Source organism: Engraulis encrasicolus, chromosome 14 (genome assembly GCF_034702125.1).
Source record: "Engraulis encrasicolus isolate BLACKSEA-1 chromosome 14, IST_EnEncr_1.0, whole genome shotgun sequence".
NCBI classification, from domain to species: domain Eukaryota; kingdom Metazoa; phylum Chordata; class Actinopteri; order Clupeiformes; family Engraulidae; genus Engraulis; species Engraulis encrasicolus.
Window position 1 is genome coordinate 50,766,830 of NC_085870.1, and position 15,000 is coordinate 50,781,829.

The 15,000-nt window shown below is 41.8% G+C and overlaps 1 protein-coding gene across 3 annotated transcripts in view; it reads left to right on the top strand.

Annotated features, from left to right (window-relative positions):
• srgap2 (SLIT-ROBO Rho GTPase activating protein 2) overlaps positions 1-15,000 on the top strand; it is a 134,627-nt gene that overhangs the window by 81,054 nt on the left and 38,573 nt on the right. The gene's annotated exons all lie outside the window — the stretch shown is intronic.

Consider the following 15,000-nt stretch of genomic DNA (forward strand, 5'->3'; position numbering starts at 1 on the left):
TCTGTCTCTCTCTCTCTCTCTCTCTCTCTCTCTCTCTCTCTCTCTCTCTCTCTCCTGGGTGTTAGTGCCGTCTGTCTCCTGAGCAGCTGTCAGATTTATGGAGCTCACTGGAAATCAATACTCTTCCCTCAAGCACCCTCTATCCCTCTCTCTCTCTCTCCCTCTCTCAAACACCCTCTATCTCTCTCTCCCTCTCTCTCTCCCTCAAACACCCTCTATCTCTCTCTCCCTCTCTCTCTCAAGCACCCTCCATATCTTTCTCTCTCACACACACTCTCGTTCTCTTTTCCTCCTCTCTCCTCCCTTCTTTGACGCCTTTTTTGCTCCTCCTCCCTCTCTTTCAATCCCTTCTCTCTCCCTCCTCTTCCCCTCCTCTCCTTCACTCCCTCCCTGTTTTTGCTCCTCTTTTCTTCTTTTTCCTTCACCCTCATTCTTGTTTTTTATCCCTTCTCTTTCCTCCTCTCTCGTCTCCTCCCCTTTTTCACTCCTCTCCTCTTTAACTCTCCCTCTTGCTTCTTCTCTTTTCTCTTGTCTTCATCGTCCTTCTTTTCCTTCTCTCCCTCTCTCCCTCTTGCCTATTCCCCCTCACACTCAATTTTGCTTTTTTTTCTCTCCTCCCCCCCTCTCTTCATCCCTTTATCCTCTCCTGGCCCTCTTCTCTTGTTTTTATCTTCCTTCTCTTCCTCCTCTCTCCCTCTCTCCCCCTTCACTCCTCTCACCTTTCTTTCCCCTCCTGCTGAGTTTTACTTTTTTCCTCTATTCCCACTCCTCTATTTATCCCTCTCTCCACCTCTCTCTGTATCGCTCTCTTTCTTCCCTTTCCCTCTTTTTTGTCATCCCTCACCTTCATTCTTGCTTTCCCCCCCTCTTTCTTTCCCTCTCTCCCTCTCTCCTCTCGCCCCCTCTCTACACCTCTCCCTCCACCCTCTTTCTCAGGACCCTCTCTTGTCTGCTCCTGTTATGTCTGGCTGTCTGAGCTACACTGGCTTTGAACCTATAGGACATCTGGCATGGTGTGTGTGTGTGTGTGTGTGTGTGTGTGTGTGTGTGTGTGTGTGTGTGTGTGTGTGTGTGTGTGTGTGTGTGTGTGTGTGTGTGTGTGTGTGTGTGTGTGTGTGTTGTGGTGTGTGTGTGTGTGTGTGTGTGTGTGTGTGTGTGTGTGTGTGTGTGTGTGTGTGTGTGTGTGTGTGTGTGTGTGTGTGCGCGAATCCACATTATGTTTGTGTTGAATTGATCATCTGTCTGACCCCCCAAAAAATCCAGCGGGTCTGGAACGAGCTGGTGTGTGTGTGTGTGTGTGTGTGTGTGTGTGTTGGTATTCCTATCTTTATGGGGACATTGATCTGTTTACACAGTCACGCCATGGGGACCTCTAACCTCATGGGGACAAAAAAGCAGGTCCCCGCGAGACAATGCCTCTTAAATGAATGCTGGAGCCATTCTGAAGGTGCCTGTGAAGTTTTAAGCTTCGGCCCATAAGTCATGTTTTTCCGTCGGGAAACACACACACAGATTTCTCACTATCGCCCCCTATCGGCCCCCATGAAGTATTGCAGTCAGCTGAATTCACACACATTCTTCCATATATGGTAAGTTCCGCCCCCTTCCTGGTCCCCATAAAGAATGTTAAAAGCATTCATAGTGTTATTAACACTAATATACACTAATTAACACTAACATGTATTAAATATGTATATATATATATATATATATATATATATATATATATATATATATATATATATATATATATATATGTGTGTGTGTGTGTGTGTGTGTGTACATACATATATGTATATTTGTCTGATATATGGTGAAATGAAGAAAGGTACTATGAGTGAGAGGCCTGTGGTCCTTTATGTAGTTGATGATTTACTGGAATGTGTAGGTGAAATGGAAAGGATGAGAAATATTCTTGTGACTTTGGTGAACAGAACACTGGGGTCAAATGTGGAATTATTTAATAATACTTAGGAAGTAAACAAACTACGATACTATCTCATAAGGGTCAAATGGAATGGAGTGTATATAGAAGACCTAAATGCTGCACATGAAACATTTTTAAACAGCTTTGGTATTTTGTGATAAACATGTAAGGAATAGGGTGATGCAGAACCCTGACATGCATCCTTCAATACCATGAAAAGACAACACCTATTCCATATCACTACATACTGTATTAAGAGTTAAGAAGGCTCTTGAGAAGAAGTACGCTAAACGCCTCTACAGACAGACCGCGGTTTGCGCAGCGCATACCGCGGAGTAGGGCACAGTTGGACGCAGAGCAAGCTGCATGCGTGCGCAGAGAAAGGTGCATGCACGTGTTGCCTAGTGTTTTTCACGGCTTTTCTGCACTTTTCCCTTTGGTTTTGGACATACCATACTGCATAGGGGAGAGTGGGGTGAGTTGTGCAGGGGGGAAGATGTGCACCCCCCCCTCCTTCCCTCCTCCCCCTCCCTGTGCACATCATGTTTTGCTATTGCTGGAAAAATGTACTTGAAGAAGCAGAAGATACAGAAGAACAGTGGGCTGCTGGTCTTTCAAGGAGAGGAAGCTTATTTTGGGCCTATATCATAAAATCTGTCAGTTTATTTTTATTATGTTAATTCAACCCTCCGGTCGCTAACGAGCTGGGGCTGCTGCACGAGGCTAGTGTGACCGGCTGTGAATGCTTAGTGACTGTGGATGCCTGCCACCATGTTGGTTTAAAGACCGACAAGACATGGAAACTGGAGGTGAAATTCATCAATGCAGTGAAAGGTAAGATGATGTCTTATAGGCGGGGAGCCAGGAGGGTCTACCATGCCCCCCCCCCTCCCCCCAACAAAATGCCACATGACTTTTTTTAACCTTCAAGATGTCCTGAATAAGAAATTGAGTGGTAACAGTAATATAACTCATTCCCGTTATGTTTTTTACATCATATTGTACATGACCCCAGAATGCTCTATGCATTTTATTTCTATGTTGTAGTACACTGCCAAGGCCTCTAGAGAAGTGTTTCCCAACCAGGGGTACGTGTACCACTAGGGGTACGCGAGCACCCTGCAGGGGGTACTTGGAAAAATGAAAACATAGTCACATTGGGATATAAAGCATGAGTCAGGGGGTACTTGTGGTATGAGAAAAGGCTTAGGGGGTACTTAAGACAAAAAAGGTTGGGAAACACTGCTCTAGAGCCATGCTGCAGTTGGTTATCATAGCTCATGATATACCATATGAAAGCTTGGAGTCTGTAGTATACAGATATGATCACAGATTTGGTGTACACATTTGCATAGCAACAGTTGCTAGGCAAAGCATCTTCCTTATCAACCAGCATCAGTAATACAGTTCCTCTGCGATTGCATTGTGTTATGATCTCTGAATCCAGACCGCTTTTCCAAAGTGCCACTTTTTTTTAACCTTCAAGATGTCCTGAATAAGAATTTGAGTGGTGACAGTAATACAACTCATTCCTACTATACTTTTTTACATCATTTTGTACATGACCCCAGAATGCTCTATACGTTTCAGTTCTATGTAGTAGTAAACTGCCAAGGCCTGACTACAGCTATTCTGCAGTTGGTTATCATAGCTTGTTATATACCATATGGAAGCTTGGAGTCTGTAGTATACAGATACTGTATGATCATAGATTTGGTGTACCCATTTTCATAGCAACAGTTGCTAGGCAAAGCATCTTCCTTAGCAACCAGCATCAGTGATGATCCATTGTAGTACATGATTTGCTTCCTTGTTTTGATCAAAATTTCCTTTATTTTTTTTCTTGCAGGACGTGGATTGTTCGCACTAGGTTCATTCTGCAAAGGAGATTTTGTGGTTGAATACAGGGGTGATTTCATAGATGATGCTGAGGCGCAGAGGAGGAGGAAAGTGTACCACCCCTCCTGTGCTGCATTTTTCTTTCTCTTCAAGTGGAGAGGGAAAACATGGTGGTAAGATGTAAAAGTGCACCTTTATCTCTGGTACATGCCTTTATATAATTTGTATAAATTGTTAAAATTGACTGCACAATCAATGTCTGCCATTTAATAATGTAATAACATTATTTTTAAGTAAAATTGTTTTTATTTTACTCTTATCTCTTTGTCCATTCTTAGTATTGATGCCTCCAGAGAAGACGGTTCGTTTGGCCGCCTAGTGAACGATGAACACAGACATCCAAATTGCCGGATGAAAAAAATTGAGGTGGAGGGAAGCCCATACTTGTGTCTTTTTGCTCTAAAAGACATAAAAGAAGGTGAAGAAATAACTTACGACTACGGAGGCAATGACTGCCCGTGACGAATGCAGATGTGTCCACAGGACAGTCCTCAACAGGTACATTCACCTTCATCACTCTATGTTTATTTTACAGCCTCTCTTTGGTTTAAGTAACTAAGTAAAGCAAATGGGGTCATTGCATAGTGAATTTATTGTCGATCAGATCTACTAACAGTTCAATCTAATGCCTCAATGAGGCAAAAGATAAAAGCACTTTTAAGATGGATCTGAACCTGTCTGGGCATTTTCTTTTGGCCTAAATATCACTGTAATCCAACACATTTACGATGTCCCCACAATGTACTTCTGATACTATTAGTGTTAAATAACATCCAGAGATGCTTAGTCCCCGTGAAGGATGATAACATGGTGTGTATTAAAGTCCCCATGAAGCTTGTTGTATTGAAGATGTGTTAAAGCAAACACAGGTTTACTCATTAGTCTGAAATATTACAATTTGGTGTTTTCTTTCCTCTGAAGTCTGGTCTTTTGGCATGTACTAAAGTTTAAAGATCCTTGAACATGTATTTTTATCTTCTTGAGTTTTATATGAGGAGCACATTAAGGTCTTAATTTCTCCATTGTTTTCTTTATACATCATTGCAGATGACATTGTGTGCCCTGGATATTCATCCTACAAAGACGTCCCATCCTCTTGCCGTGTCTGAGAAACAGATGGAAGCAGCTTCGTGTCCACAGGACAGTCCTCAACAGGTACATTCACCTTTATCACTTGTTGATTACTGCAACAGTCTCTCTTACGTTAGTTTTAAGTAACTAAATAAAGCAAATAGGGTCATTGTGCAGTTAATTTATTGTCGATCAGATCTACTAACAGTTAAATCTAATGCCTCAATGAGGCAAAAGATAAAAGCTCTTTTAAAATAGATCTGAACCTGTCTGGACATTTTATTTTGGCCTAAATATCACTGTAATCCAACACATTTACGATGTCCCCACAATGTACTTATGATACTACTAGTGTTAGATACTATTAGTGTTAAATAACATCCAGAGATGCTTAGTCCCCGTGAAGGATGATAACATGGTGTGTATTTAAGTCCCCATGAAGCTTGTTGTATTGAAGATGTGTTAAAGCAAACACAGGTTTACTCATTAGTCTGAAATATTACAATTTGGTGTTTTCTTTCCTTCGAAGTCTGGTGTTTTGGCATGTACTCAAGTTTAAAGATCCTTGAACATGTCTTTTTATCTACTTGAGTTTTATATGGTGGGCACATTAAGGTCTTAATTTCTCCATTGTTTTCTTTATACATCATTGCAGATGACATTGTGTGCCCTGGATATTCATCCTACAAAGACGTCCCATCCTCTTGCCGTGTCTGAGAAACAGATGGAAGCAGCTTCGTGTCCACAGGACAGTCCTCAACAGGTACATTCACCTTTATCACTTGTTGATTACTGCAACAGTCTCTCTTACGTTAGTTTTAAGTAACTAAATAAAGCAAATAGGGTCATTGTGCAGTTAATTTATTGTCGATCAGATCTACTAACAGTTAAATCTAATGCCTCAATGAGGCAAAAGATAAAAGCTCTTTTAAGATGGATCTGAACCTGTCTGGACATTTTCTTTTGGCCTAAATATCACTGTAATCCAACACATTTACGATGTCCCCACAATGTACTTATGATACTACTAGTGTTAGATACTATTAGTGTTAAATAACATCCAGAGATGCTTAGTCCCCGTGAAGGATGATAACATGGTGTGTATTAAAGTCCCCATGAAGCTTGTTGTATTGAAGATGTGTTAAAGCAAACACAGGTTTACTCATTAGTCTGAAATATTACAATTTTCTTTCTGTTTTCTTTCCTCTGAAGTCTGGTGTTTTGGCATGTACTAAAGTTTAAAGATCCTTGAACATGTATTTTTATCTACTTGAGTTTTATATGGTGGGCACATTAAGGTCTTAATTTCTCCATTGTTTTCTTTATACATCACTGCAGATGATATTGTGTGCCCTGGATATTCATCCTACAAAGACGTCCCATCCTCTTGCCGTGTCTGAGAAACAGATGGAAGCAGCTTCGTGTCCACAGGACAGTCCTCAACAGGTACATTCACCTTTATCACTTGTTGATTACTGCAACAGCCTCTCTTACATTAGTTTTAAGTAACTAAATAAAGCAAATAGGGTCATTGTGCAGTTAATTTATTGTCGATCAGATCTACTAACAGTTAAATCTAATGCCTCAATGAGGCCAAAGATAAAAGCTCTTTTAAGATGGATCTGAACCTGTCTGGGCATTTCCTTTTGGCCTAAATATCACCGTAAATGTGTTGGATTACAATGTCCCCACAATGTACTTATGATACTACTAGTGTTGGATACTATTAGTGTTAAATAACATCCAGAGATGCTTAGTCCCCGTGAAGGATGATAACATGGTGTGTATTAAAGTCCCCATGAAGCTTGTTGTATTGAAGATGTGTTAAAGCAAACACAGGTTTACTCATTAGTCTGAAATATTACATTTTTTTTTCATCTGAAGTCTGGTGTTTTGGCATGTACTAAAGTTTAAAGATCCTTGAACATGTATTTTTATCTACTTGAGTTTTATATGGTGGGCACATTAAGGTCTTAATTTCTCCATTGTTTTCTTTATACATCATTGCAGATGATATTGTGTGCCCTGGATATTCATCTACAAAGACTTCCTCTTGCCGTGTCTGAGAAACAGATGGAAGCAGCTTCATGTCCACAAGACAGTCCTCAACAGGTACATTCACCTCCATCACTTGTTGATTACTGCAACAGTCTCTCTTAAGTTAGTTTAAGTAACTAAATAAAGCAAATGGGGTCATTTTGCAGTTAATTCATTGTCTTTTAAGATGGATCTGAACCCGTCTGGACATTTTCTTTTGGCCTAAATATCACTGTAATCCAACACATTTACGATGTCCCCACCAGTGTTGGGTGTAACGCGTTACAAAGTAGTGTAACTACTTTTTTCGTAAAATAGTAGTGTAACGCGTTACTACTGGGAAATTAGGTAACGTAACGCCGTTCTTTGTTAAATATGGCAAAACGTTACTTTTATGATCGGTGCGATTTGACTGTGACACCTTAGGTTCAGCCCCGCATTAATCTCTCCATCTGTAGCTCATAGAGGCTCCAGTATCTCTTGAGTCTTGATACTGGAGCCTCTATGCTGCCCTTCCAAAAAAAAAAAAATCTGTGGAGAGGAGACACACACAATTCGCGCGCACTTAGAACCTTTCTAGAATCTCAGGCGGGCAGGCACGAGGCAGTCAGGACGAAACGCTGATTGTTAACAGGCAGCTGATAGCTACACTGCATTTAATGGAGGCAGGAATGCAGGCACCAGTCGGCGTGTCGTCATGAGATGACGGTAGGTTTTTGCCACAGACTGTTAATGGATCAATTAACGCCTGCGTTTTAGTTATAATTAGACATGACAGAGTTATGAAAATATGCAACAATTTATCTCTACATTATGGCGTGCCAATAGCTCAGCCGTTTCGCTGGGACAACGTGACGTTTCAGGAAGAAGGATGTTGGCAAATGACAACGCAGCAGCAATTAGGCTTCATATTCTTTGGCAGCAGTCTCAATTTAATCGGAATGGCAAGGTTGATGATGGCGATTTCATTCTCAGCCGTTTTGTTTATAGGATGATTGTTGATGGTGGCGATTTCGTTTGCGCCATCAGAGTTGATAATTCTGTTGGTAAAAGCTACCTTTTCATATTGTGTTGTAGTAGTTGCCTTGATAGAAGTGTGTAGGGATTCTGCCTAAACTCGATTGACGAATGTAACGCAAAAGTAACGAGTAACGCATAAAGTTACTTTCCACAAGGGGTAACTAAGTAAAGTAAGGCACTACTTTTTTGAATAGGTAACGAGTAACGAGCACACACTACTTTTAAAAAGTAACTTCCCCATCCCTGGTCCCCACAATGTACTTATGATACTATTAGTGTTAAATAACATCCAGAGATGCTTAGTCCCCGTGAAGGATGATAACATGGTGTGTATTAAAGTCCCCATGAAGCTTGTTGTATTGAAGATGTGTTAAAGCAAACACAGGTTTACTCATTAGTCTGAAATATTACAATTTGGTGTTTTCTTTCCTCTGAAGTCTGGTCTTTTGGCATGTACTAAAGTTTAAAGATCCTTGAACATGTATTTTTATCTACTTGAGTTTACTTGTCGATCAGATCTACTAACAGTTAAATCTAATGCTACAATTTTCAAGTGTCATTTAGCAGACACTTTAGTCCAAAGCGACGTACATTTTAGAGTTATACATTCACATTCACACACCAATGGCACAGCCTTTGGGAGTAATTTTGGGTTAAGTGTCTTGCCCAAGGACACATCGACATGGAGAAGCCAAGAATCAAACCACTGATCTTCCGATTGGTGGACGACTGCTCTACCTCCAGACCACAGTCGCACTAAATAAAGCAAATGGGGTCATTGTGCAGTTAATTTATTGTCGATCAGATCTACTAACAGTTAAATCTAATGCCTCAATGAGGCAAAAGATAAAAGCTCTTTTAAGATGGATCTGAACCTGTCTGGACATTTTCTTTTGGCCTAAATATCACTGTAATCCAACACATTTACGATGTCCCCACAATGTACTTATGATACTATTAGTGTTAAATAACATCCAGAGATGCTTAGTCCCCGTGAAGGATGATAACATGGTGTGTATTAAAGTCCCCATGAAGCTTGTTGTATTGAAGATAGACATTTCCCTAAGTAGTGGCTTAAAAACGTCTGTCACTACATTTCACTATCATTCTCTAAAGAATGTTTGAGTCTCATTTAGCTTCATACACTACTTTTTTGTACTTTTCAGTTTAATTTCATACTGTATAATGATTTAAGTTGTTGCTTATTTTTACAGAGTCTGGAGGACTTCCATAATGAGAATGAAGAAATTGTACCAAGACTATGACGGACAAAAAGCATTATGGTAAGTCCACAACTAAGTGCCTGGATTAACATTGTGGAAATGTTCCACAATCTTTCATAAAGTACATGATTTAATTAAGTGTTTATTTTAGAGAAAATATGTCCAAGTGACTTTTTTTTAATTTTCATCTCAGAATGACATATTTCTTGAAGACACAGAACTGTATGATACCACATCATCAGTCAGTGGAGATGAAGACGAGTATGTTCCTGATTCTGACCCGGACACTGACAGTGATTCTACTTTTGACCTCACTCCAAGAAAAAAAAGACTTCTTCATTCTCGTCTAAACCTTGGCTCAGATATGCCTTATGAATGTGACACCACAACACCTGGATTGGACACCCACTCTGTTGCATCTGAATCCTCTGTAGAGGAAGAACCCTGCCCTGAACTTGGTGTAGAGGAAGAACCCTGCACAAATCAGCGAACCAATGATCGTCTAGTAGTTGGTGCTCACCAAAATAAAAATGTCAAGAGATGCTACGATAAGAGACACTATTGTTTGTATTGCAAAAAGCCATATGCAAATATGAGCATACTGTCTGTCTGCCCTGTTTAAGTCGGCATAAAATGAATTCAAATAAAATAAAAAATTGTAAAAAAAAAAAAAGATAGGTCCCCACAAGTAAAATACACATTTGTGTGAAGTATGTAAATTTATGCAAATAGTGTCCCCTGTAAACACATTGACTCGTTTTTACGGAAGTCCCCATGAAGCATGGGGAAAACACTACATTGCCTTTTCAAAGGTTTGAAGGTGTGTTTAGGCTTACTGACCAATGCATACTTTACCTGATTTTTTTCAGACTTGTAGAACCTCTAGAAAGGGTGGTCCCCAGAAGTGATGATTAAAAACTTGGTCCCCATGAACCATGGAAACCAGTATGTGTGTGTGTGTGTGTGTGTGTGTGTGTGTGTGTGTGTGTGTGTGTGTGTGTGTGTGTGTGTGTGTGTGTGTGTGTGTGTGTGTGTGTGTGTGTGTGAAGGCCAGGCAATATAATTAGCAGCTGGAGTTCCACTTCCCCTCCGCAGAGGAAGCTCTGGCAGCTCCAGTCTTCCCCTCCTGTGTGTGTGTGTGTGTGTGTGTGTGTGTGTGTGTGTGTGTGTGTGTGTGTGTGTGTGTGTGTGTGTGTGTGTGTGTGTGTGTGTGTGTGTGTGTGTGTTCGTGTGTGTGTGTGTGTGTGTTCGTGTGTGTGTGTGTGTGTGTGTGTGTCTGTGTCTGTATTTTAACAAGAATGTATATATCTGTATATGTCTGTGTCCGTGTGTGAGATCCTATGTGTGTGTGTGTGTGTGTGTGTGAGCGCATGAGTGCATACATCATGACTTATTGAGTGCAAGTGTGTGACTGTTCATATTCCTGAGTGTGTGTGTGTGTTTCCAGTGATGTCACTCTGTGGGGGTGAGACACAGACAGGATGTCTGACCTGCGCAATCTGCCTACACACTCCCCACGGCCAACGAGAGAGAGAGAGAGAGAGAGAGAGAGAGAGAGAGAGAGAGAGAGAGAGAGAGAGAGAGAGAGAGAGAGAGAGAGAGAAAGGTGTGTGGGTGGCAGTTTCTCTGTCTGTGTCTGTGTGTATCTTTTTGTCTGAATTGTTATTTGTCTGACTCGCTATTGTTCTAACGGTGAGTGTGTCTAACACAGAGATGATGGTATGGTTATGTCCACATCAGGGATTTCAATAGATGATCATATTGCTATGGGCGTTTCTGTTGGTCAATATACAGTATGTCTGTGTATTGGTTGCTGTGTGTGTGTGCGTGAGTGCGTGCCTGCGTGTGTGTGTGCTCATGCATGAGACAAGAGGAGAAGAGAGAAAACATAAAGGGAGGTGTGGGGGACACGAGCGGAAAAGATAAAGAGAGAGTCGAGAAGAAAGGAAGAGGAGAGGAGAGGTGAGATGAGAGGAGAGATTAGAAGAGAGGAAGAGAACAGGTGGGAAGAGGAGAGGAGAGGGGGGAGAGTAGAGGAGGAGAGGAGAGATGGAAAGAGGAGAGGAGAACAGAGGAGAGGAGAGGAGGGGAGAGGAGAGAAGATGACATGAGAGGAGAGAGGAGAGAATATGAGGGGAGAGGAGAGGAGAGAGGAGAGAATATGAGGGGAGAGGAGTGTAGAGGAGAAGGGATAGGAGATGAGGAGAGGTGGGAAGAGGAGAGTAGAGGTGGGAAGAGGAGAGGAGAGGGGACTGCACTTTAAGAGATAGATTAAGACAATGAGACAGAATCCAGGGTCCCCGCGGGCATTAAAAAGCATTAAAAAGCATTAAATACAGAACTTGCAATTTAAGGCTTTAAAAATCATTAAATTTCGAGGTGTGGCATTGATTTTCCAAAGGATTGGCATTAAATTTCATCCGGACACAATGTAGTAGCCTAATATATAGATGTTTGGACAGTTAAATTACGTAAAAACATTTTTCCATCACAAAGACAGACGGCAACAAGCGCTCCGAGTCGGAACATGCCTGGGGTAGGAAACAAGGCACTCGACTCGACAGTAAATAACAGGCGGCCAGATAGCAGACCCCCTCGTCTGGATCCCCCTACTGGTTGATGACGATGGCTGACCAAGTAAATTCCATCGACCACAATGCGTGTGGTGGCTAACTTGACCGCAGTAAAGATTTGAGACTTTAAATTGCATCAACCAAAATGCAGCGTGGATATTTCTGTGGTACCGCTTTACTCGTCGAAAGTCTGAGTTTGAGTGTAGCGTTTGCTAACGCATATAATTTCATGAATGCCATGATTGCAATTTAGATTAGCAGTTTAATCATGCAATATTCTTAAGTCTCCGAGCTTCGTATCATTACGGTTAGGCAACGCAATCGGGAGTGTGCCCGGGTGTAGTGAAGTTGCAAGCGGTGGAAATGTGTGTTAAATGTAATAAACCGAGTTTACGAGTCTAAATGACGCAATGAGGATATGCGAGGATGTCCAAATCGGTAACCGCGTGGCGTGTGCATCGGTAGCTTATATTTTAGTCGCCTGTCAGCGCGGTGAAATGCTTGTGGTATTCACATGAAGCTGCTGCTGCTGCTGCTTCTTGCTCTCGCCGCTCCGAAGAAGGACTTGTTGCTAAACTGAAAGTAGAACGCCTCTTGCTAGATGCCATGCTCAATTTTGAAATGGTTTCAGTTTGAGGGGGAAAGGAGGAGCAGCCCAGAGCCGTTCCTTTTTAACCCTTTTTAATCAACAGGTGTTATAGCCTCTACTCATAGTAGGCTAATGTGCACTCGACTATTTATCCATTATGAATGGTCAATTGTTGCCCATTTTATTTTATTTTTCTAATTGAAGGTATTTGATGAAATGTCATCAAACTTTCAAACATGCACAATTTTGAAATGGTTTCAGTTTTGAAGGAATTTATTAGAAATGGGTTAGGCCTAATGGTGTTTCAAACTAGTGTGTGTCACCTCGTTCTTTGTTGTTGTGTTTGCATCTCCTTGGTTAAATTAAGCACAACAATAAAGACTATTGGAGCTTGGGCCCTCTGGGCAGCAGCCAGATCAACTGTAATTTTAACACAGATGCAGGCTACTTTGATTTTAAATAATACATTATTCTAAGGGAGGGACAGAAACCTCTTTAACAAGTCATGGCAAATGTCTGCCACAGAAAGTGATAAGGGAGCTGGCAGTGAGAATGAAATAACACAGAGAGCAGCGTGAATGCATGCTCAGTTTTATTTCATAGGCTTATTAAAGCATGTGCGCGAGGCTGAGGGAGAAACATTAGGCCCCCCCATTAACTTAATTCCTGCTTGTATGCAATTCGGCAAGCTTGGTCTCCATAGGCTTCCAGATCAGTTCTTCCTAGCTGCTGCTTACATGTGTTCACATTAGGCTTCACTACTAGCACAATAGTCATAATAATACTTTTATATTACATTGCATTATAGCAATGTAATAACAACTATACCATGTAACATGCACATGCACACACCCCGTGTAGTGGTATTAAATTTCTTGTTGGAGGTATTAAAAATGGTATTAAAAAGCATTAAATTGGGTGAGCAAAAATGTGCAGATACCCTGAGAAGGGGAAACTTGTGCAAAAATACACACTGACCAACAGACACCTGTCCTGCACACACAGGCAGACAGACAGGCAAACAGAAATACACCCAGACATATGGACATACACGCTGACAGATGGACGGTACACTAGACGCAGGATGGCAGCTAGACAGAGGAGTGGACAACCAGACAGACAGACAGACAGACATATCAACAGATGGGGAGAGGGGTACAGTAGCAGAGGTCATTAAAAGCCTGATTCGGACGGGACTTTTATTACCTATGGACCCCCGGTAATTCGGAATAATTTCGGAGTTGTTAGTCCTGTGCAAATGTGCCATGTCCGCGATTTGTGAGGTAATAATTCCGCGGCGTATTACCTACTGTATTTCGGCAAAACACAGACGTCCTAGGGTAGTTTCACATAGGACGCGCCGTCTGTACCCCCTTGTAATGTCCGTGAATTGAGTAAATAACAGACGTTTATTTATCCAGTCCGAATGCGCCCCGAATAATCACGGAGGTCCGGGGGTAATTGCGAATTACCAGGGGTCCATAGGTAATATTTATCCTGTGCGAATCGGGCTAAAGAGAGGGATAGAGAGAGAGAGAGAGAGAGAGAGAGAGAGAGAGAGAGAGAGAGAGAGAGAGAGAGAGAGAAGGAGGGATGGATGGTTCACTACACACTGGATGGTGACTAGACTGAGGGGTAGACAGACAGAGAGCCAGATGAACAGATGGAGATGATGGGGGAAAGGAACAGAGAGAATTTTGAATTTTAACACATCGTTTATTGTGACACCTTCACTATTTCACATTACAGGATATAGCCAACTCCATAGGTCCAAATCCAGCATAGTGAAGGGAGGAGCCCTCTCCCTCATAACCACAACAAACCTTACAGCCATTGCCCCCACCCCATCATCATCCCATCACATGAATACAACCACATTATTAGCAAATGAAGCGTAGCTTATGGCTACTATCAGCTATCCACAAGCCTTTGTCCATACACCATTTCTTTCCAAACATATCAATATTGTTAGTAAGTTGAAAATGGGCAAATTCTGCTGAAGTCCTTGCCTCAACTAACATTTTGAACATGTCAACTTGTTCCACTGTTTTGCCCTCCTGCTCTAGCCTGTGTCATTTCCACACAGCCACCTTGGCTTGGCCAACAAGAAAATTTAAACATGTACATACAAGTGCAGTTCTCTTTGAATATTTCACACCAAAAATAAACAATTCATTGGAAAGGATAAAACCAAATCTAGCGCAAGCTCGTGTGAGCATGCAGAACAATGGACTTAATTTTACACATTCAGAAAAGACTTGGAACAGAGAGAGAGAGAGAGAGAGAGAGAGAGAGAGAGAGAGAGTGGGAGAGAATGGGGGGAAAGGAACAGAGAGAGAGAGAGAAAGAGAAGAGAGAGAATGAGGGAAAGTAACAGAGTGAGGGATAGAGAGGGGGGTGAAAAGAGGGAAAGTCTGAGAGACAGAGAACGAGAGGAAGACTGTGAAAGGACATAAAAGGAAGATTGGAAGAGAGAGTGTGTGAGAGATAGAAGAAGAGCGAGATAGAGGATGAGAGAGAGAGACAGGAAGAGAAATGGAGAGGAAGAGAGAGAGGGGGAATACAGCTCAGAAGGGAAGGTGGGAAAGGAAGACTGGCCTCACAAAGCAGGTGCAGTGAGCACACGCACACACACACACACACACACACACACACACACAC